This window comes from Bos indicus, chromosome 10, assembly GCF_029378745.1.
Source record: "Bos indicus isolate NIAB-ARS_2022 breed Sahiwal x Tharparkar chromosome 10, NIAB-ARS_B.indTharparkar_mat_pri_1.0, whole genome shotgun sequence".
NCBI lineage: Eukaryota > Metazoa > Chordata > Mammalia > Artiodactyla > Bovidae > Bos > Bos indicus.
The window spans coordinates 82,589,818-82,611,043 of record NC_091769.1 but is presented as its reverse complement, the minus strand read 5'-3'; the positions used below and the strand labels follow the sequence as shown (position 1 = coordinate 82,611,043).

The 21,226-nt window shown below is 43.8% G+C and overlaps 1 protein-coding gene across 1 annotated transcript in view; it reads right to left on the bottom strand.

Moving 5' to 3' along the window:
- Positions 1–21,226, bottom strand: part of SIPA1L1 (signal induced proliferation associated 1 like 1) — a 521,546-nt gene that overhangs the window by 480,211 nt on the left and 20,109 nt on the right. The window lies entirely within an intron of this gene.

Sequence of the window (21,226 nt, the reverse complement as noted above, 5' to 3'; positions counted from 1 at the left end):
AACAGCACTGTTAAAGGATTTTGTACCATGACCAAGTAGCATTTATCCATGAGATGTGAGGACAGTTCAATATATACAAACCAAGAAGTAAATGTTATATATTACATTAATAGAATAAAAATCATAAGATCCTCTTGATGCAGTAAAAGCATTTGACAAAATCAATACTCTTTCATGATACAAGCTCTCAACAAATTAGATATAGAAGTAACATCCTTCAACATAAAGGACATATACGAAAAATCCTTAGCTAACATCATACTCAACTGTGAAAAACAAACTGTGTAAAAACTGTGGAAGCTTTTCCTCTAAAATCAGGAATAAGACAAGGGTGATCACTCTCACTGTTCCTTTTCTCAACATAGTACCGAAAGTCCTAGCCAAAGCAATCACACAAGAAAATGAAATAAAAGGCATCCAAACTGGAAAGGATAGCAGAAAATTATCTCTATCTGCAGATGACACGATCTTATGTATAGAAAACCCTTAAAGATTCCACCAAAAAAACTCTTAGAATAAATAAATTCAGCAAAGCAACAGGATACAATTAGAACAAGGGAACATTTCATGGAAAGATGGGCACAATAAAGGACAGAAATGGTATAGACCTAACAGAAGCAGAAGATATTAAGAAGAGGTGGCAAGAATACACAGAAGAACTGTACAAAAAAGATCTTCATGACCCAGATAACCATGATGGTGTGATCCCTCACCTAGAGCCAGACATCCTGGAGTGCGAAGTCAAGTGGACCTTAGGAAGCATCACTATGAACAAAGCTAGTGGAGGTGATAGAATCCCAGTTGAGCTATTTCAAATCCTAAAAAATGATGCTGTGAAAGTGCTGTACTCAATATGCCAACAAATTTGGAAAACTCAGCAGTGGCTACAGGACTGGAAAAGGTCAGTTTTCATTCCAATCCCAAAGAAAGGCAATGCTGAAGAATGTTCAAACTACCACACAACTGCACTCATTTCACACACTAGCAAAGTAATGCTCAAAATTCTCCAAGCCAGGCTTCAACAGTACATGAACCAAGAACTTCCAGATGTTCAAGCTGGATTTAGAAAAGGCAGAGCAACCAGAGATCAAATATCCAACATCTGTTGCATCATAGAAAAGGCAAGAGAGTTCCAGAAAAACATCTACTTCTGCTTTATTGACTATGCCAAAGCCTTTGACTGTGTGGATCACAAATAACTGTGGAAAATTCTTCAAAAGATGGGAATACCAGACCAACTGAACTACCTCCAGAGAAATCTGTATGAAGGTCAAGGAGCAACAGTTAGAACTGGACGTGGAATAATGGACTGGTTCCAAATTGGGAAAGAAGTATATCAAGGCTGTGTATTGTCACCCTGCTTATTTAACTTATATGCAGAGTGCATCACCCAAAATGCTGGGCTGGATGAAGCAAAAGCTGGAATCAAGATTGTCAGGAGAAATAACGATAACCTCAGATTTGCAGATGTCACCACCCTTATGGCATAAAGTGAAGAGGAACTAAAAAGCCTCTTGATGAAAGTGAAAGAGGAGAGTGAAAAAGCTGGCTTAAAGCTCAACATTCAAAAAACGAAGATCATGGCATCCAATCCCATAATTTATGGCAAACAGATGGGGAAACAATGGAAACAGTGACAGACTTTATTTTCTTGGGCTCCAAAATCACTGTGGATGGTGACTGCAGCCATGAAAATAAAGGACGCTTGCTCCTTGGGAGAAAAGTTATGACCAACCTAGACAGCGTATTAAACAGCAGAGACATTACTTTGCCAACAAAGGTATATCTAGTCAAAGCTATGGTTTTTCCAGTAGTTATATATAGATGTGAGAGTTGGACCATAAAGAAAGCTGAGGACCAAAGAAGTGATGCTTTTGAACTGTAGTGTTGGAGAAGACTCTTGAGAGTCCCTTGGACTACAAAGAGATCAAATCAGTCTAACCTAAAGGAAATCAGCCCTGAATATTCATTGGAAAGACTGATGCTGAAGCTGAAACTCCAATACTTTGGCCACCTGATGCAAATAACTGACTCATTGGAAAAGACCCTGATGCTGGGAAAGACTGAAGGCAGGAGAGAAGGGGATGACAGTGGATGAGATGGTTGGATGGCATCACCAACTCGATGGACATGAGTTTGAGCAAGCTCCGGGAGTTGGTGATGGACAGGGAAGCCGGGCGTGCTGCCATTCATGGGATTGCAAAGAGTCAGACACGAATGAGCAACTGAACTGAACTGAACAGGATACAAAATCAACATACAAAAATCAGTTGTGTTTCTATACATTAACAATGAAATATCTGAAAGAGAAAGTAAAAAAAAAAAATCCCATTCAAAGTAGTAAGGGGAAGGCCCCAAAGAATGAATCTTCATCAGTCTCAGCTAGCCTGTTTATCTAGCTTCTCTTGCCAAAAGATTGCTTTGGCAATTGCATAGGAATGTAATGCAATTATGGTTGAAAAGATGTGAGGAAAAATTGTGAGAGATACTTCTGGGAAGGGATTCCTTGGTCTTAAGAAATTACTCAAATTAGGGACTTTCTTTTTTTTCCTGTCTTGAACATTATTATCTACATGGATGCCTAAAACTGTAGAAGCCATGAAAAGAGCCATCCTAAGAGGACACCACTTTGAGGATGAGAGGATAGATGGAATGAATTGGGTTCTTGCAGAAGGCCAGGGGGCCCTGATTGGAAGAACTCTGGAATTGCCATATCTCACCTAGCTTCCTGTTTTATCAGATAACAAACGTTTCTTATGGTTAAACTTCCTTTCTGCTGGGTTTTCTGTTACTGTTAGTAGACAGGGTGGGCTGGTCCCCAGAGAAAGAGAATCAGGCATGCATTTCTTGACATAAGAGAAGCCATTTTGTGATCTGAGCCTTGCCACAATGCTTGCCCTTGAGCAGGTCTCAGTACTTAATGATCTTTGGGGAACAAAGAAACGAAAAGCATTCAAGAAGCAATAGTTCAGCAATAAAACAGAGTCCAAGTTTCTTCTCAAGGGATATGTATCAGAATCTGATACACATCTTTGAGTTCTGCACAAACTCAGGACACTACTTAGGTGGAGCAAAGTAACTACTGACCTTATGGCAGAACCTAAGGAATGATGACAATGACCTTTTCTGACAGGTGTGATTTCAGTCAACTAAAACTTGGACTCTGTCAACCTTTGTCCGAGTTCAATGTTGAATTCTTTGCTCAAGCCCCTTGATCAATATGCAAGTGTGTGAGCGTGTATGCTCAGTTGCTTCAGTTGTGTCTGACTCTTTGTGACCCTATGGACTATAGCCTATCAGGCTCCTCTGTCCATGGGATTCTCCAGGCAAGAATACAAGAGTGGGTTTCCATGCCCTCCTCCAGGGGATCTCCCTGATCCAGGAATTGAACCCACATGTCCCGCGGTTCCTGCATTGCAGGCAGATTCTTTACCACTGAGTGCCCGGGAAGCCCCAAACATGCATGTACCCTTAGCTTAAAACTTCCCTGGTGTTCTTCTTACTTGCTGTGAATAATAAATTCTTCCTTCTCCAAATCTTGGCTCTGTTTTGTCTCTTGGCATGACACCCACCAAGAGATGGACCCAGTTTTGGGGTAACATTGCTGTAGCCAAAATAAAATGAAGATAGATACATACAGTTGTGGTTCTGGTATTAACTTCTAATATTTAAGGACATTGTCTAAAGGAAATAATTCTGTCATAATCCTGTGTGAGTCCTTTTATTTGTCCAAACTTTGATGTAGTTCCTTTAAATGGTCACCCTAGCCATGGATCAAGCATCACATAAAAGAACTCCAGAAATTTAAGGGTCGCTGTCTTTGTTCTGAATCTGCTGCCTTGACCCTTCCCTTTCCTCCATTCTCCCAGGTTGCCTCTAGCTTCTCTTCTCAGTCTCCAGAATTCAACTTCCCCTTGTCCTCAGGTTTGATGGTGAGTCCTGCCTTCTCCATTACAGCTCACACTTCTGAGTGGTTAAGACTAGGGGTCTCCCTGCAACTACACAACCTCGGCAGGACTTAGGAAAATGTCCTTGTGATTTCTCCTCTCATCTCATACCTCACTTGGGTGATCTCAGGACTTTGGCTTCTCGTCCTTTTTGGTTTGAGTTTCCCTTCTGGGTTCTACTGCTACCACATCTGCTTACTCAGACCAGATGTTTTAGCTGACTGCTATAACTCCTCAGTCTGTCTGAACTGACTCAATGTTCCCCCGCCATTAAGTCTGGATTGACTTCAACTCTATTTCCTTGGAAGGTTGCTTCTCTTCAGCGTGTGCTTTGTGGAACCAGGCGGCTGCAGCTGCTCCCTGGGAAGAATTCTCCCTCTGTGCAGATCTGCACGGTTACCTCTGCCCCTTCTCTGACAGACAGGAATTGCAATCTTGCTATGAAAGGGAAACACGCTCAGACTGGATGGAATTCTCGCTGATGCTCCTGACCCTCGCCTCATTCCCAGGTTTAGCAACCAGGGCTTTTCTGTTGTTTTTCAGGCCAACAATATGAAAGCTACATTAGGAGGTGAGAGGTATGCAAAAATGAACCCAAAGTTCTCTTCCCTTATTTTAGTAGGTGATGCCTGCCTACCTCAAAGATTCATTCCAGCTCTTAAATTCCATGCTTCCAAATAAGATGGTAAAATATTCAACTTTACGTATTGCTAACAGATTCTTGGACGGAAGAACGAGCCACCCCTCAACATGCCCGATTGGATAACAATGCAAAGTACAATGGTATAACATGTGCAATGCATTGTCCTTCCTTTTTAAAAACTCGTTTTATGAAACCCCTTAATTGAATCAGGCTTGAACTTCCCATGGCATAAAACCAAATAGAATTACACTGATGCTAAAAATGTAAATGTATCCCAGATACCACTGAATGATGTATTCATGGGAACATTCAAGCCTGAAGACTTGTATGCACACACTGTGATAATAAAGCTGAACCTGAAGATCAGGCATTTGAGATATAAACATTTATGGGAATATTTTTAAGTCCCTGCTTTTAAAAAAAACTGTAAAACTCATTTTGACCTTGGGGGCCTAGAGTGTTGGACCTGGGATGATCCCTAAGAGATCATGATCATCGGTTCATCTTCCTTTTTTTTTTTAGATGCCTGGAGTGGGGAAGAGATACACTCAAGGGCATTCAAAGTACAAAGCCTATGTTTTTGGTTCAACACACCTGTAGGAAGCTGCTATCTGGTGTCTATGGCTGCTCTAGGCTTTGGGATGTAGAGGTTAAAAAAAAAAAAAAAAAAGGAACCACTGCTCTTAACATAGTCGCACATGTTCAGATGTCCAGATCAGTCCTTGTCCCATTTTTTCCCTCATTCTGAATAGACTCCTTGAGAAATAGGAAACTATATGTAGCAGCACATACCTAAGAGATTAGGAAAAAATAAAGGAATATTTCCCTATGTCCCTAGTCATGAGCCCTACTCCCAAGCAGAGTCCTATACTGAGTCTCGCAGAGTCCTACACTGAGTCTCACAGAGTCAATTAGTTCTGCCTCTTTCAGCTTCATCTTCTTGCCTCTCATTCCATCACAGAAGCTCATCTCTTACTATTCATGTATAACATCTGTGTGGACAGCCCCAGCTGGGTGACATTTCAATTTATCACAGTCTTCCCGTTTGGTGGCAGATTAGGGAATATCTTTTGGAGAATGCGTTCTCCAAAATACCTACTTTCTTTCTTTCCTTTTTTTTTTTTTTTTAAATAAGAGAATTGTCAGCCCACTAAGGAGGAAAATCGTGCTGTGTGATGTTGCTCCGCCAATGTGGAAATGCTAACTCTGGTCCTGGGATCTCTCCTGGTGCTGTTGCCAGGCAGACTTGTTACTGACACACATTTCCTCCCTGATAAGTTGAGTTCTTCCCCCTCCCCACCAACTTCATTATGCCTGCAGCCGGAGCTCGGCTGCAGAGGGAACCCTGCCAGACACTCTGATTCACACTCCTAAAATATCAGCCTGCCTGGGTATGCGAGTGATGTGATAAATCTGGAAAACATAAATCAGATTGTTGGATGCTATATCTGTTCGTGCACACAGGCTGCTGCAGCAGGCACGATGACATGCCCGCAAACTCTCTGGGGGACAGAAGGGACAGAGCCTCCAGACCTGGGAAAGGTGAGCAAGGAGGGCAGGATCTGACAAGCAGAAGAGGCCTTAAAACTGTTGACTTATATCCCAGACACCAGACGTGGAGTTCAGGCTCAAAGATTGCTGGGAGTGGCTGGAAAATGACGCCTAAGGAATGGCCCCGATGTTAACAAATCTTCCACTGTAAAGAGCTCATCAATTCCCTACATTTGGACATCAGAGGGAAGATTGGCTTCAGCTTCAATAATAACCCAGACAAGATGGAAAATCAGACATAGAGCATCTGGCAGGTTGTGAACTTCCTTAAAGGACACTCTAGAAAAAGCCAACCAACAAGGCCCTTCCTTCAGTGAACAAAGAAAAGTGCTTCCGTTGAGCCGCTTAATCATTTCAGAGCCCAGAAAAGAAGGACCTTGTCCCTTTAGCAGAGTTCAGGCCATGTGATCCCAGGGGTTCTTGACTGGGGCTTGGGGACAGCTGGCTTGTCACAAATGACAGTACTCCTCTGGGTCAGGTGTGCCAGGATTCCTAGTTCAAAACTAGTTTTAGAATTGTTTGAGTGTAAGAAGGTTCCCTGGCAGCTCAGCATTGAAGAATCTGCCTGCCAATGCAGGAGACGCAGGTTTGATCCCTGGGTCAGGAAGATCCCCTGGAGAAGGAAATGGCAACCCACTCCAGTATTCTTGCCTGGGAAATCCCATGGACAGAGGAGCCTGGTGGGCTACAGTCCATGGGGTCGCAAAGAGCTGGACATGACTGAACAACTAAACAACAAAAGGAGGTGCATACTTTAGATTCCCAACCCTCAGTCATTGCTTTGCTAGTGTTAGGTCCTGCTCCATCAGTGGGACTCTGCCCTAAAATCAGATCAGACGCCCTGGGGCTCTGTGCCTGAGGATGCAGGAGAATGACTAGGAGTGGACAAGACAGAGAGAGAGCTGGAATGAGATGGGAGGTGCTATACAGGAGCAGCAGTGAATGTAAATAAAAGGAAATGAAGTAGCCATCAATTGGCCCACCAAGAAGTATCCACAAGTTACATCCTGGGGAGTCAGCAAAGACTTATGAACAGACTAACAAGTGGTAGGGCCATGGCTCCACCTGACTGAGCAACACAGCTCACCTGTCTCCAGGTGTTCAGGCAAGTGAGACCATCCATGTGAACAAAGTGAGATATTGAGAAATTAGTTATAACTTATCTTTTATGCTACTCTGACCTATATCAGCAAAAACAATGGAAAGATAACTTCTCCCTTTCCCTTCCAGGAAAGGCAGCCAGGGCTTTGTGTTCCCAGACCTGGGTGTCCTGACCCCCAGGCAGGGAATTTCCAACTGTTTGTGAGTCAGGCCCACCTGGGGAATTAAGGAGGCTTCCAAGAAGGGAAAGGGGTGGAAGTTTATGTGCTACTTGGGTAAGAGAGTCAAGGTCTGACCCCAGGGAAGTGATAGGATTCTGGGAACTTGAAAAATGAGATCGGGTACATCTGTAGGATTCTCCACATGACCTGTCCCCTACATGTTGTGCCCCCGCCATGGCCAGAGAGTTGGCTGTGAATGTTCATGGATCCTGGACACTCTTGTGGCCTTGAGGAGGGTTAAAATTCCTCTTAGGGGAGCCTGAGGAAAGGAGAAGAGATGTGACAACCATCATTATGGTTGCCTGAAATAGAAGTATCCAGCAGAAGGAAGGACCGACATACGGCAGAGGCTTCAAAGAGCAGACGCAGCTGCAGTGACAAGAACGACGCACGTCGGCTGACAATGAACTAGGGAATGAATGGACCTTGATCATCTTTCAGGTCCAAGGCATAATTCTACAAGCCCTCTGTCTCCCTTTCACAAGCCGATCTCCCCCAAACCCAGCCACATCCCCCAACTCAGAGTGACTGACATGGCACCCACAGATTTCCAGTTCACAAACACACTCTGTTCTCCCCCTGCCTGGGCTTGCTGTGCGTCATTTGCACACTACTGCCCTGCATCGTCCACACACATGGGTACTGGGGGGCGACATGCTGTAGACTGGCCCAGTTCAAGATGCCAACAGGAAACATTACATAAGCTTTTACATTTAATGAAAAGCACTTCTACTCCTTTCCTTGTCAGACTGCAAAACCAACAGGGGCATGCAATCAGGCACCAACACCTGGGGAGCCATTTCTCAGCTCTGGAAGCCGTGGCATGCTCCATGTCCCTCTACAATCATGCCACACAGCCAGAGTCTCAGCTCTGGCCCTGACACATGGCTGGCTTGGACTTTGCTTTCTGTGTCCAATCCACATCCTGGGTCATCTCTCCAAGAAAGACAACACTGCCATGTCCAGGCCTGAGCTTACCCCACTGAGAGTGTTCAGCCAGGCATGTTCAGGGTCCCCTGATGCCCTAAGCCTGGGGTGATTGATTCCCTTCTGTCTCATGCTATCTCCCACCTCTAGGTCACTTTTCAAAGTGCCTCCTATGTCCATCCCTTCTTCTCCATTAGTAAATTCCTAGGAGTTCTTCAAGGTCCAATTTAAACACATCTTTCTCTGAGAAGCCTCTTTAACTACCCAGGCAGAATTCACTGCCTGTATCTCTATACTTGGGCTTCCCTGACGGCTCAGTGGTAAAGAATCCACCTGCAATGCAAGAGCCACAGGTTCGATCCCTGGGTCAGAAAGGTGCCCTGGAGGAGGGCATGGCAACCCACTCTAGTATTCTTGCCTGAAGAAGCCCATGGACAGAGGCGCCTGGTGGGCTTCAGTCCATAGCGTCACAGAGAGTTGGACACGACTGAAGCGACTTAGCACAGCACCTCTCTACACTTGGCCACTATTGCATTTCCCTGTGGATTGTAGTTAGTTGCTCACCAGTCTTGCCCACTTATTAGATAGCAAAACTTTGGAGAAGTCATATCCTATTAATCCATGAGCCTTATGTAATATGGGTATAATAAGTATTTCCTCTTCTTTTAAAATGCATTTAAAAAGGCATACTGTGTAGGCGGAAAACCCAAACAAGGGAACTATCTGGTTTTCAAAAGAGATCACAAGCCATCCAAGTCAAGAATTCTTGTAGAATTGCCTATGGAAACATAAATTCATTTTTTTAAAAATTGTGCAAAATATATGTAACATAAAATTTGCCATGTTAATCATTTTTAAGCGTACAGTTCAGTGGCATTAAGTACATTCACGCTGTTGTGCAACCATCCCCACCATCCATCTCCGGAACATTTTCACCTTTCCCATCTAAAACTCGGTACCCATTAAACACTAACAACCCATCCCTGATTCCCTCAGTGCCTGGTAACAACCATATTACTTTCTGTTTCTGTGAATTTGACCACCCTGGGCACCTCATATGGAGAAGGCAATGGCACCCCACTCCAGTACTCTTGCCTGGCAAATCCCTTGGACGGAGGAGCCTGGTAGGCTGCAGTGCATGGGGTCACTTAGAGTCAGACACGACTGAGCGACTTCGCTTTCACTTTTCACTTTCATGCGCTGGAGAAGGAAATGGCAACCCACTCCAGTGTCTTGCCTGGAGAATCCCAGGGACGGGGGAGCCTGGTGGGCTGCCGTCTATGGGGTCGCACGGAGTCGGACACGACTGAGGTGACTTAGCCGCAGCAGCAGCAGGTACCTCATATGGGTTTCCCAGGTGGTGCTAGTGGTAAAGAACCCACCTGCCGATGCAGGAGATGCAAGAGATGTGCGTTCAATCCCTGGGTCAGGAAAATCCCCTGGAGGCAGGCAGGGCAGCCCATTCTAGTATTCTTGCCTGGAGAATCCCATGGACAGAGGAGCCTGGCGGGCTACAGTCCACAGGGTCACAAAGAGTCAGACACGACGGAAGTGACTTAGCACCGACACAAGGTTATCTCATATAAGTGGAATTTTACAATGTCTTTGTGTGACTTCTTATTTCACTTGGCATAATATCCTCAAGGATCATCTGTGTGCATATGTCAGAATTCCTTCCTTTTAAAGCTAAATTATGTTTTATCATACATATATGCCTCATTTTATTTATTCACTTGTTTATGGACACGTAGGTTGCTTTCATCTCTTGGCTATTGTGAACAGTGCTGCTATGAACATGGGCGCACAACTGTCTCTTCAAGACCTTGCTTTCAATTCTTTTGTGTGGGGAGAAGGAGGGCTGCTGGATCATATGGTAATACTATATTTAATTTATTTTTTGAGAAACCATCATACTGTTTTCTAAGTGGCTGCACCATTTTACATTCCTATCAACATGCACAAGGGTTCTAATTTCACTGTATTCTTGCCAACACTTGTTATTTTCTATTCTATTTTTTTCCCATGATTCCCATCCTAATTGGGGTGAAGAGGTATTTCATTGTGCTTTTAATTTGCATTTCCCTCCTGGTAAACAAAACTGAACAAAAGAAAAATTTTTTTATTATTTTTTTTAGCTTAAAGAAATACATCACGTACAATAGAAAATGTGAAAGACAGGGAAACAAAAATTAAAGTATAAGAACACACAAGAGGGAAAAGACCAGTAGCAATCCAGTTACCTAGAGATAAACACTGTCAACATTCAGGAAATATCCTTCTAGTCTTTCTATGAAAATCAATTTTCACATAGAATTCATTTTCTAATTTGGCAACTCTCCACCCAGCCCTGACCCAAGAAGAGATCTTTTTTGTTCAGTGAATGATTTGCCAACTTCCCTGAGGGGTATCCTGAAAGAAGAAATATATTGTTTGGCTTTAGGGTTAATATCAGGTTTGTGTTTTGCTGAGTCAACATATAACAAACATGTAACATATAACAAAGGGCAAGAGTAGAATTGCTCAGGCAATGAAGACACTTTCAGGGACTGGAGATGGTAAAAAAGAAGCCTGTAACAGAGAAGAGTAGGGAGTAAGGCGAGCCTACTACCAGGGAAGACAATTTTGGAGGAAAGAACTGATGTCCATGGAAGGAATTTGATTACATTTCTGTCTCCCTCCAAGAACTTCAGATGACATCCACCTCACTCGTCAGGGGATGGTGGGGTGTATTTGCATTTGAGAACATCATGAATGAACCGACGTGCCTGGAAAAGAGCAAGAACAGAGTCTTGCCACAGGGCTGGAACAGAAAGAGACAGGGCTTAAGCATTTAGAGACGTGGAACCTTGGAAAACGTGGGCTGGCTATGCCCAATGCTCTGTCGGCGTTTTCCTACGTATTTATTAATCTCCTTGTTGTTTAGTCGCTCCGTCCTGTCTGACTCTTTTGCGACCCCATGGACTGTAACCTGCCAGGCTCCTCTGTCCATAGGATTTCCAAGGCAAAAATACTGAAGTGGGTTGCCATTCCCTTCTGCAAGGGATCTTCCCGACCCAGGGATCAAACCAGCATCTCCTATGTCTCCTGCATTGGTAGGCAGATTCTTTATCACTGAGCCACCAGGGAAATCCCCTAAAATATCCTATCTGGGCCAAGACTAGGAACTAGTTACCAAAAATCCACTTCCTCTTCCTGGGTTTCTTTGCAGTTAGATGTGCCTGTGTGACCAGTGTTCATCAAGGGATAGTGGAAAGAGTTTGTCCCATTTCTGGGCCAAGGCTTTAAAGAAGCAGGGTTGTCCTTTTTATCTTTCTTTTCCTTCTGCCAGATCCATGAGGGTGATGAGAGGTCCTAAAGGATGGGGGACCCAAAAGATGGAAGGAATCTAGGTTCCTGAAAAGCCAATGAAGCCACGCAGAACAAAGCCAGCTGCTGACCAGGCACACAATTGTTTCCAATTGTTATGTCATTGTTACAACAGCCTCATCTGTCCTAGCTAATACAGTATCATCAGATGCAATTTAATTACCCAATATTATATTGTTAGATGGGTAGAGTGGATAAACTGCTTTATTTTTGCTGTATCACGTGGCGTGTTGAATTTCCCTGCTCAGGGATCACACATGTACTTCCTGCAGTGGAAGCACAGAAGTCCAGCATTTTGAGGTGTAATACAATGTTTCTGTTCAATCCAATAGTCAGGTATATTAGATAAAAGGTTTTGCTTGTAAGTAACAAAACCTAACTGGAACTCACAAACAAGAAGAGATTTAATGGCTAAGTGAGAGCCCAGAGGTAAAGGGACTATTTTGATGACTAGGATGATGTGAGGACTCAAGTTTTTCTACCTCTCTTTTTTATACTCAATGTTTGTTGCCTCTTAGGGCTAACTTCCTAATGATTGTAGGAGGAATTCACGCTTATTCTCATGTAACAGGAAAGCTTGTCTCTCACAACCAACCAAGAGCAGCTCAAAGCTTTGCACTGACTGGCTCATCTCTAAGCCAAATCTTGTGACCATGACAATTGGACTTCCAGGAGCCTAGACCAGGCAGGGCCATCTGTTGGAGCTGAGAGTAGGTTCTGCCCCACCCAACGATGGCTAGGTGGCTGCTACCAGTGAAGTTTATCTTTGTACAGAAATAGAGAAACTGAGTTGCCCAGATATACAGAGGAGAAAATCACTTGACTCCAGCTTTCTCTGAAACAGGGAAAGTTTTTGGAGACGCTAAATAAAAATGAAGTAATTTCCCCCTACTGTGCATTGAAATGTCTTTGAAAAAATTACTTGCTGCAAAAATGACAAGAAAGATGGAAATGGTAAATGAAGTAGATGATTTAAAGACAAGAACACAGAGTCAACAACCTGGGGGAAATTAAGTGACTTGGGAAAAATGTCCAGATATTTCAGAAAGAATATTTTGTATGAGGCATTTCCATGGTGGGATGATAAAAAGCAGAAGAAAAAAAAAAAAAGGACAGTAGTATATCTTGATGTCACATGTGGAAAATTAAAGATCAAACCTGTTTCTCAGCTGGTTCCTCTCTGCTATTGTAACATCTTGCACAGTTATATACATTGAGCATGACTGTCAAGGACACTGTCTCTATGCTGAATTCAGACCAGTTATGCTGATCTCAGCTTTTCCTCCAAACAGTATAAATTCATTTTCCTGGACATCATGGAATGGACTAGAAAATAGAGGAGAGGTAGTTAGGTAATTGCTTTTATTCCTCTATCGCATCACTCTGCCTCTAAGACAGGAATTAGATAGGTTTTTCTTGGTTCAGAGAGGAATTGGGCCAATTATTTTTATGCACACAATATAATTCCTTTCAGCACAGATGCTCATTGATTGACTTAAAACCCCTGCATGTAAAATCTGCACAAACAAAAGGAATGCAAAGAGATCTGCTATAATAAGATTAAGCTCTAATGGCAAGGCAGGTGTTGAATTGAAAATTAATTGGCAATGTCAACCGCAAAATGGTCTAATTCACCTCCTCTGCAAAAGCAAGGGAGCCCGCTCTGTTTGCTTTTCTGCCTTACTCCCTCCCCAGTGTAATTCTCATTTTCTGATGCAGTCTTCAAAATCCAACTCATCCTCCACTTCCTCCATGGAATCTTCCTGAATTACTACAGCCCCTATCTCCAGACTCCTTGGCCCTCACTGGAAAGATACTAAAGAATGGGGATTAAAAGCTCAGGCTGTGATGTCAGACCTGCAGTCAACCCTTATCCTTAGTCCACTAGCTGTGTGAGCTCGGGCTTATCCAGTCTGAGCCTCAGTTTCCTTCTCTGAAAAAAATGGGACCAAGAGGGTGACTGGAAGAATAAAATGAGATAAATGTTTGCAGCAAGATAACTATTGGACCAGGCATTTGAACATCAACGCATGGAAAATGGTACCTATGGACCTATTTGCAAGGCAGGAACAGAGATGCAGATGAAGAGAATGCACTTGTGGACACAGCGGGAGAAGGAGAGAGTGGATAAATTGAGAGAGTAGCGCTGATATATGCACACCACCATGTGTAAAATAGCCAGCCAGTGGGGGCTGCTGTGGAACGCAGGGAGCTCAGCCTGCTGCTCCATGACGACCTAGGGAGGGCAGAGGGGGTGGGAGGGAGGCTCAGGAGGGAGGGGACATGTGTATACTTACAGCTGATTCACGTCTGTTGTACAGAAACCAACACAACACTATAAAGCAATCATCCTCCAATCAATTGTTTTTTTTAAAAAAGAGAGTACCACTAGTCAGAACTTGCTGTTTGATGACTGGTCAAATGGAAATTTGGATCTTGAAGCATTTAAAAAATGGGCCAAACTCACTTCTGAAAATTGTATTTGTGAGATTGTAATAGAGTTGGAGGTTGTTAAGTGGTAATAAACTTAAGATTTTAAAGAGGAAAAACAGGTTTTCCATCACCTAAAAACAGTGAATGAACCAATGAGCCACTTAGAAAGGATCATTATGAACTGGTTAATTGAAACAAACCTGTAAGGCCCTGGACTGAGCAACACAGGCTTAGCCAGCACCTGTACTTGGAGTGGTGAAAATTTTTCCTTTCTTAAACACAAATGCCCACTGCTTCTGTCGGCAGGTTTGCCCCAGAAGAACGCCTTACAGGAGGCACTCTTCTGTCTTGACACCAACCTTAAACCAGGCACCCCATGCTCTCCTCATCTCTGGCCCTCACACACCTTTCAAATCTTTGGATCACACAATCAGTGTGAGTCGCTCCGTTGACACCATGGACTGTAGCCGACCAGGCTCCTCTGTCCATAGGGATTCTCCAGGCAGAAACACGGGAGTGGGTTGCCATTCTCTTCTCCAGGGGATCTTTCCAACCCAGGGATCAAACCCCAGGTGGCTCCTGTCTGAGCCACCAGGGAAGCACCTCACCTAATTTGTTGGTTCTTTCCATAGATCAAAGAAATAGAAATTCAGTCAGTTCAGTTCAGTCGCTCAGTCGTGTCCGACTCTTTGGGACCCCATGAATCACAGCACGCCAGGCCTCCCTGTCCATCACCAACTCTCGGAGTCCATCAAGTCAGTGATGCCAACCAGCCATCTCATCCTCTGTTGTCCCCTTCTCCTCCTGCCCCCAATCCCTCCCAGCATCAGAATCTTTTCCAATGAGTCAGCTCTTCACATGAGGTGGCCAAAGTACTGGAGTTTCAGCTTTAGCATCATTCCTTCCAAAGAAATCCCAGGGCTGATCTCCTTCAGAAAGGACTGGTTGGATCTCCTTGCAGTCCAAGGGACTCTCAAGAGTCTTCTCCAACACCACAGTTCAAAAGCATCAATTCTTCGGCGTTTAGCCTTCTTCACAGTCCAACTCTCACATCCATACATGACCACAGGAAAAACCATAGCCTTGACTAGATGGACCTTTGTTGGCAAAGTAATGTCTCTGCTTTTCAATATGCTATCTAGGTTGGTCATAACTTTCCTTCCAAGGAGTAAGCGTCTTTTAATTTCATGGCTGCAATCACCATCTGCAGTGATTTTGGAGCCCAAAAAAAGAAAGTCTGACACTCTTTCCACTGTTTCCCCATCTATTTCCCATGAAGTGATGGGACCAGATGCCATGATCTTCGTTTTCTGAATGTTGAGCTTTAAGCCAACTTTTTCACTCTCCTCTTTCACTTTCATCAACAGGCTTTTTAGTTCCTCTTCTGAGGTTATTGATAGTTCTCCCGGCAATCTTGATTCCAACTTGTGTTTCTTCCAGTCCAGCATTTCTCATGATGTACTCTGCATAGAAGTTAAATAAGCAGGGTGACAATATACAGCCTTGACACACTCCTTTTCCTATTTGGAACCAGTCTGTTTTTCCATGTCCAGTTCTAACTATTGCTTCCTGACCTGCGTACAAATTTCTCAAGAGACAGATCAGGTGGTCTGGTATTCCCATCTCTTTCAGAATTTCCCACAGTTTATTGTGATCCACACAGTCAAAGGCTTTGGCATAGTCAAGAAAGCAGAAATAGATGTTTTTCTGGAACTCTCTTGCTTTTTCCATGATCCAGCGGATGTTGGCAATTTGATCTCTGGTTCCTCTGCCTTTTCTAAAACCAGCTTGAACATCAGGAAGTTCACGGTTCACATATTGCTGAAGCCTGGCTTGGAGAATTTTGAGCATTACTTTACTAGCATGTGAGATGAGTGCAATTATGCGGTAGTTTGAGCATTCTTTGGCATTGCCTTTCTTTGGGATTGGAATGAAAACTGACCTTTTCCAGTCCTGTGGCCACTGCTGAGTTTTCCAAATTAGCTGGCATATTGAGTGCAGCACTTTCACAGCATCATCTTTCAGGATTTGAAATAGCTCAACTGGAATTCCATCACTTCCACTAGCTTTGTTCGTAGTGATGCTTTCTAAGGCCCACTTGACTTCACATTCCAGGATGTCTGGCTCTAGGTCAGTGATCACACCATTGTGATTATCTGGGACATGAAGATCTTTTTTGTACAGTTCTTCTGTGTATTCTTGCCACCTCTTCTTAATATCTTCTGCTTCTGTTAGGTCCATACCATTTCTGTCCTTTATCGAGCCCATCTTTGCATGAAATGTTCCCTTGGTATCTCTAATTTTCTTGAAGAGATCTCTAGTCTTTCCCATTTTGTTGTTTTCCTCTATTCTTTGCATTGATGGCTGAGGAACGCTTTCTTATCTCTTCTTGCTATTCTTTGGAACTCTGCATTCAGATGCTTATATCTTTCCTTTTCTCCTTTGCTTTTCACTTCTCTTCTTTTCACAGCTATTTGTAAGGTCTCCCCAGACAGCCATTTTGCTTTTTTGCATTTCTTTTCCATGGGGATGGTCTTGATCCCTGTCTCCTGTACAGTGTCACGAACCTCATTCCATAGTTCATCAGGCACTCTATCTATCAGATCTAGGCCCTTAAATCTAGTTCTCACTTCCACTGTATAATCATAAGGGATTTGATTTAGGTCATACCTGAATGGTCTAGTGGTTTTCCCTACTTTCTTCAATTTCAGTCTGAATTTGGCAATAAGGAGTTCATGATCTGAGCCACAGTCAGCTCCTGGTCTTCTTTTTGTTGACTGTATAGAACTTCTCCATCTTTGGCTGCAAAGAATATAATCAATCTGATTTCAGTGTTGACCATCTGGTAATGTCCATGTGTAGAGTCTTCTCTTGTGTTGTTGGAAGAGGGTGTTTTCTATGACCAGTGCATTTTCTTGGCAAAACTCTGTTAGTCTTTGCCCTGCTTCATTCCATATTCCAAGGCCAAATTTGCCTGTTACTCCAGGTGTTTCTTGACTTCCTACTTTTGCATTCCAGTCCCCTATAATGAAAAGGACATCTTTTTTGGGTGTTAGTTCTAAAAGGTCTTGTACGTCTTCATAGAACCATTCAACTTCAGCTTCTTCAGCATTACTGGTTGGGGCATAGACTTGGATTACTGTGATATTGAATGGTTTGCCTTGGAAATGAACAGAGATCATTCTGTCATTTTTGAGATTGCATCCAAGTACTGCATTTTGGACTCTTTTGTTGACCATGATGGCTACTCCATTTCTTCTGAGGGATTCCTGCCCGCAGTAGTAGATATAATGGTCATCTGAGTTAAATTCACTCATTCTGTCCATTTGAGTTCACTGATTCCTAGAATGTTGACATTCACTCTTGCCATCTCTTGTTTGACCACTTCCAGTTGGCCTTGATTCATGGACCTGACATTCCAGGTTCCTATGCAATATTGCTCTTTACAGCATCAGACCTTGCTTCTATCACCAGTCACATCCACAGCTGGGTATTGTTTTTGCTTTGGCTCCATCCCTTCATTCTTTCTGGATTTATTTCTCCACCGATCTCCAGTAGCATATTGGGCACCTACTGACCTGGGGAGTTGGTGACCAGATCTCCTCCCTAGCTTTCCCTTCAGTAATCCCACAAACAAACTGTGTGAACACAATAGCATATAAAGAAAATTGCAAGAAGTCGACAGACCTACACAGAAGCCTGCACACAGTGGGGGATGGCAACAACTATGACCTCCCAGCTCAATGATTAACTGAGATTGCTTTCCCTTTTCCCTTTAAAAACTTTCATAGCCAAGCAGAATCTTCAGAGTTGGGTTTTGGGAGCCATGAATCCACTATCTCTCCAGGTTGCTGGCATTCTGATTAAAAGCAACTTTCCTTTCTACCAAAATCTCTCTCTTGCATGTTGATTTTCAAGCTGTGAGCAGCCAGACATGACTGGGTAACACTTATTCCTGTCCAGTGGTAACAGTCTGGACCACAGAACAGTATAAATCAGAACCAGAGCTCTGGCCTAGTTCCCCACTAAGCATGATCCTGGGAGAGTTACGTATTCACTGCCAATTACTAATATCAGTTTACTCATCTATGAAATGGGAATCAAATTCTCCCTCTATCAGATGGTTTCTGTGAGAATTAAATGAGTTGATTCACACAAAGAACTCAGTTTAGTGACATAATATATGTGCAAATAAATGTAAGCAATTATGATAAAAATAACTACCCCACAATTCAGATTTTGGACTACTTTTTGTTAGCACTGTCTTCAAATGCTGACTCATTTGTTTAACCACACCTTCACATGAAACTTAGAGAGAGCACTTTGCTGTTTTAAGGAATTTGCATTTCTTAACCAATAAATCTTTTTAACAGTGCTCTGTGGTTAACAAGAGCAATAAAGATAAGAGTTGTCACAGAAAATCCCTGTGTAAGAGATGGGAGAACTAGACTCATAGGTGAGGGAGGTTGACAATTTACAATTACTTATTTGAGAAATCAGCTCCTCTCCCAAAACGAGGTAATTTTGTACCCTCAGGAAGACACATTTCAAATTCTTCTTGGAAATGTCATTTCTAAAAATCAAATGCCTAACCAAATCATCTATGCCCTTGAACTAAATCTGGGAAACTCTGAGTTATGATATTATGTACCTAATACAGCAGGAATGAGCTTAAAGTAATTCTCCACAGAGAGTCTGATGGAATAGGCTGTCCTTTGTATATTTTCTGAGATGATGTCATTGTCTCATTGGGAGGGGGCCAGGAATTGTGAACGGGCTGGGCCCCAGCAATGATGGATGGCTTCTCTCACCTGGACCCTTCAAGAACAATAACCCCTTTGTGAGGTATCAGGCTTTTCTTCTGGTGAAAGGAAGCAGAAGCTTAATTGTAAGAAGGCTCTAACCACCAAGGCTAAGAGCCACAAACAGGCACTGGCCAGCCCCTGAGAATGCTCCCACCAAGACAGACACAGCCACTACCCTCCTGGAGCTTACACTCTAGGGTGAAAGACAGCAAATACATGATTGGACACACATTATAAACTAATTACAACCATGATGAGCCCTGTGAAGTACAGAGCAGCACTGAGTTTTATACTGGGACCTGATGGGAAGGGGGAAGGGAGGTCAGGCATGAAATTGAAAATGCAATTTTGATATCAAAACAAGCATAGACACATGATGTAGAAGACACACTTGCTTCAGTGTTAAAGATCAAGGTGGAGACGCCAGAGAAATCACATTGTCCTGGGGTGGGGCTGGCTATGCCTCATCTAGGGCTGGTTTAGTAGGAAGAGTTTGAGAAACCCTGGCTGGGGGACAGCAGGCCTGGGCTCCGGGGGTGAAGCCCTCCAGAGGTGAAAGCTCTCTAGAGAAAGGAGAAGACACCTACTGGCTGGCTGGAAGGCAGCCCAGGGCCAGGAGATCCCTGGCCCAGATTGGCAGCCAGCAATTCCTTTACCTGTTGTGGCATTCTCCACATTCTCCACGCAGCTTTCAGTTCTGTCTCCTCAGCCCAGGCAGCTCACCTTGTTTTAAGTTATCATCTAATCTTCCTTCAGGGTGTAGATGAAGTGGCTCATCTTGGGACACCAAGGAGCCAGCGCGGGTGTAGTGGGAGGAGAGAGGCATGTGGGACCGGGCAGACCTCTGACCCATCCCCTTTCCTACTGGCAATTGTCAACTCATCAGCTCCTTATCTGTTCTAAGTCCACCCCCGGGGGCACAGGAGGCTCAAAGCATCTGCCTTCTGAGGTCAGCCATTCTCTGAACGCCGCTCACACTCCTCTGCCCCGACCCTGGCATCTTCAGATGCCTCTGACCAGACCGGCGTGAGGCATTTCTGAAATGTGGAGAAGGGCCACTCAGGTTGCCGTTGGATGAAGAGCTACTGACGGTGAGAAAGACGGATGCACAGAGGGCAGCTTTTTCTTTCACAAAATGTGTGGAATGGAAACACTTGGAAAAATCTTGCCCGCTCATGCCCTCAAGTAGAATCAGTTGCAGGAGAATCTTGGGCACCAGGAAAGCTGCCGGCACAGTAGAACCCAAATGCTTCTAGGGACTCACCCCAGAACTACTGAATCCCTGAATTCCTGAGGACCACCAAACCCAAACAGACCCTAAGTAAAATGTATTAAAGAATAAGTGAAAAATGAAAATGACCCCTTAAAAACTTTAATAATTCTATTACTTGGCATGCGTGCTAAGTTTCTTCAGTCGTGTCTGACTCTTTGCAATCCCATGGACTGTAGCCCACCAGGCTCCTCTGTCCATGGGTTTCTCCAGGCAAGAATACTGGAGTAGGTTGCGATGGCCTCCTCCAGGGGATCTTCCCACCCCAGGGACTGAACCTGTGTCTCCTGCGTATCTTGCATTGGCAGGCAGTTTCTTTACCACTAGCGCCATCTGGGAAGCCCATGTATTACTATAACACTCCAGTTAACTCATGATCGCTCAGTTCTTTAGATCCCTTTGAGATAGCCTGGGACCTGGCACCTGAGGCCCTTTACTGGAGTGCTTGCCCCTGGGTAACATCTCCTCCAACAACAGAACACAAAGAAACTACAAAGGACTAAAAATAACTGCACACATGCGCAGTTGGGACAAATTATGAACCATAAGGTACAACCCCCTCCCTCCAAACCAACCGCCATTTCTGAGGTGCAGAGAGCAAAAGCAGGGCACTGCACATGGTCCCTGCACATGGCACCACCAAGCCAGTGGGCAGACCACCTAAACTTCCCTGGGCTCACCCACAGATCCACCCCTACCCTCATCCCCTTAAAGAACCAGCCTGCCCTCCACAGAGAGTGAGCAAGGGAAGCTGGTCTTTGTTTTCACTTCTAATAAAGTCTTGCTTGAATTCCTAGTCTGACCTCTTATCAATTTCTATTGATTAAACAGTCCAGGGACCCAGGTCGGTAGTACCTTGTCAAGCATCATCAGCAGTTGTCAGGCTATCAGAATCGTTCATTACACATAAGGAAGTCTTTATGTTTGTGAGCATAATTACAATGAGCAGGAAATGCTTGTGT